General features: G+C 43.2%; 1 protein-coding gene across 3 annotated transcripts in view; it reads right to left on the bottom strand.

The window, feature by feature from the left end:
• PIR (pirin) overlaps nucleotides 1–3,623 on the bottom strand; it is a 108,824-nt gene that overhangs the window by 36,547 nt on the left and 68,654 nt on the right. The gene's annotated exons all lie outside the window — the stretch shown is intronic.

Below are 3,623 nucleotides of genomic sequence, written 5' to 3'. Positions count from 1 at the left end.
AGCGAATTCCAAGCAGACTCCATGCGGAGCACAGAGCCCTGAGATCACCACCTAAACCAAAACCAAGAGTCAGACATTTAACCAACTATGTCACCCAGGTGCCCCTAAAATCCACTTTTTAGAAAAGTGTTCTGAAGCACTGATTTCTATTTTCCCCCCAGTTTTATTGCAATGTAATCACCAGGGCTCCTTTCTGTTTTTTTCCTCCCACAAAAGCAAAAATACATTGACGATATTTAAGAGAACGTGTGAGTTTCCTATGGCTGCTGTAACAAATGACCACAAACTTACTGGCTTAAAACAACACACCCTCGTTATCTAATAATTCTGGGGGTCTGAAGCCCAAAAATGGGTCTCGAGGGTCTAAAAAAAAAAAGGTATCAGCAGGACAGCATTCCTTCTGGAGGCTCTAGGGGGAAATGTATTTTCTTGCCTTTTCTAACTTCTAGAGATTGCCCCTACTGCTGGGCTCGAGGCCCCCTTCTATTTTCAAAAGCAGAGACTGCATCACCACTGTCACATCTTCCCCTCTGACTCTCGCCCCCTCCTTCATTTACACAGACCCTTTGATTATACTGGCTCCACCTGGACTATCCAGGCTATTCTCCCCGGATAGTAGAAATTCTGGGGATTGATGTATATATACTGTAAAGAAAAGTAAAATGTTGGGGGATGCAAAAAATACTTATAAGATGAAGTTTTTCCATACCATAACCATCATCCATTTTTAACATTCCAGATCGTGCCTTTAAATACCTAGTGGCAGTGGGGCGCCTGGATGGCTGAGTCGGTTAAGCGTCTGCCTTCAGCTCAGGTCATGATCCCAGGGTCCTGGGATCGAGTCCCGCATCGGGCTCCCTGCTCAGCAGGGAGTCTGCGTCTCCCTCTCCCTCTGCCTGCCACTGCCCCTGCTTGTGCTCTCTGTCAAATAAATAAATAAAATCTTTAAAAAACAAAAATAAAAAATAAATGAATACCTAGTGACAGAGTCACTGTGCAGGAAGATGGGGAGCAACAGAGGGGCTGTTCAGAGCCACACTCTGATGCAGTCGGAAGATGAAGGGGACATGAGGACCAGAAGGCCCAAGTCTCTTGGGAAAGATTGATATTTTCCTAGAAATACAGATTTAGGTCCTTCTCAGAGAAACGATAACAGTGTTATCTGTAAGTCAGTTTGCAGCAAGGAAAATCAGATTGCTTTGTAAGAGATGGTAAAAGTCACGGCAAGAAAAAAAAAAACCCAAAACAAAAACAACTACTTTTTCCTATTTTAGCCAGGAACTAACATGAAAAACTTGTGGCCAGTGTTAAAGGATCTGGTACTGTCAGAGACTTGACAAATTGGATTCTTTGTAAGTGACGCACTGTCCAGGCTCCGTTCCTGCTATCTGCTCCCTTCCAAATCATCACTGCACGAAACATCTGTTTTCTACAGGATTAGCCCAACTCCGCAGAAATGGGCCTTAACCAAAGGCAAGAGAGAGATGGTGAAAACCAACTCTCATACTATTTACAGGAAAGAATTCAGATAAAACCTAGTCTGATTCATGAGAAATGTTTCCAATCACCCTCAACTGGACGTTCCGTATTTCCCTGGTATCGGGGAAGTGATGGTAGCACTGTATGCCTCTATTTCTAGCCCACTACTGTGGTAACGATACAACGGTGTCAACATTAGATCAGTGAGATCGCAAAGCTTATGCCAAAAGCCAAACATAACCCAGACATCCATGTCAAATCCCCTTACCACGAGTAACAAAATAATCAAAATATTATAAACAAAACAAGTCCAGGACCCAGCCAATGACAAACACATTTTAAGAAATATTGGCCGCAGCAAAGCACCCACATAAAATGAATTTAAACATTTCTTGTGTTTTATAATGGAATTTGACCTGGAAAGGTGGTTTAAAAAAAAAAAAAAAAGGACAAAGGGTGACCTTGACTTGAACAACTTGATAAAACAATTTATGCAGCATAATTTCACTAGCCAATATGGCTGACTATGGGCAGCCAGAACTATCAAGTCTGAAAATAATAAGCGCTTTATAATACCTGAATTCAATCATTTGTCTGGTACTGGACAGAGCTGCCTCAAACTGTGGATTTGTCAGTGAATGTAATGCAAACATGGACGAGTGTGTGTGTGTGTGTGTGTGTGTGTGTGTGTGCGCGCGCACCCGCACGTGAGAGACAGAGAGAGGGAGAGACAGACAGACAGACACACAGAGAGAGAGAGACAGAGACACTGAAAAAGGGAGGACACGCTATACCTAGAGTGATGTCTTGGAAAAGACAGGTTCTTTGGCTTCAGAGCTGGGTTTATAACAGACTTGTTCCAAGTGGGTTTATACTGACTCAGTGATAAACGTGCATTTCTAAGCTACTGGCTTTTGCATCCCTCCAAAAATGTTTTTGAAAAACAAATCTCAGGTTTAGAATTTATAAGGACAAAATAAAACCAAAGCCTAGCCTTCCCAAGTGACATACACACATTCTCTCGTGAGGCCATATAGAGTAGCGACAAAGGGTAGAACAACACTGAGCATGAACTATCCACTTAGTGTCAGGGGTCACCGAGCAACTAGTACTCTCGGATACTCCTGATGGAAAGTGTGATTGTGTTTCTGAATTGCACTCTGACAACGCATTTTAAACTTAAATGTGCATCTACCTTGTAAGCGTCTCCGGAAAGCCACTGCATCGAAATAGGCCCCCGTATGGAAGGACGCATGTATAGGGATGTTTATCGCAGACCAGTGTGAGGTACGAAAGGAGTGCCTGCTGAGAGGCAAGAGCTAAAGGCGTCGCACTCAACCCGTAGCACAGCATACCGCCATACACAGCAAGATCGGATTTGAGTATATACCTAGGATATACCCTAGAGCTGGGCTATCTAGGGAAGGTACTGGAAGGAACTGGAGGGAAGCAAACTCGAAAGTAAAGGAAAAAAGCACTGCACTAAAGGTGAAAGCATATGTGCTTTCAGGGGCGGTTGGGTGGCTCAGTCAAAAAGAGCGTGTAACTCCTGACCTCAGGGTTGTGAGTTTGAACTCCATGTTGAGTGTAGAGGTTGCTTAAAAATAAAATCTATTTTAAAAAAAGCATATGTGCTTTCATACTTATTGTTATTAAAAAATTGTGTTTAAGCGTGGGCATACGTTTAAGTGAATTAATCTAAAAAGTTTTTCTGTACCTAAAAATAGCCAGAAACACAAAACCAAAGAAAATAATGGATGTACGGTGAGTGCCTAATGACCTCAGGTGAAACCATTTTCATTTATTTATTATTTATTTATTTATTTATTTTTTAAAGATTTTATTTATTTATTTGACAGAGAGAGAGACAGCCAGCGAGAGAGGGAACACAAGCAGGGGGAGTGGGAGAGGAAGAAGCAGGCTCATAGCGGAGGAGCCCGATGTGGGGCTCGATTCCGGAACGCCGGGATCACGCCCTGACCAGAAGGCAGACACTTAACGACTGAGCCACCCAGGCGCCCCATCAGGTGCAACCATTTTAAAAAATAAAATTGGCCTTGGGGAGCCTGGGTGGCTCGGTCAGTTGAGCATCCAACTCTTGGTTTCAACTAGGGTTGTGGTCTCAGGGTGGTGAGATCAAGCCC

The sequence above is a fragment of the Ursus maritimus genome, assembly GCF_017311325.1.
Source record: "Ursus maritimus isolate PB19 chromosome X unlocalized genomic scaffold, ASM1731132v1 scaffold_X1, whole genome shotgun sequence".
Classification (NCBI taxonomy): Eukaryota; Metazoa; Chordata; class Mammalia; order Carnivora; family Ursidae; genus Ursus; species Ursus maritimus.
The sequence above is the reverse complement of the archived record's forward strand: the minus strand, read 5'-3'. Positions and strand labels throughout refer to the sequence as shown.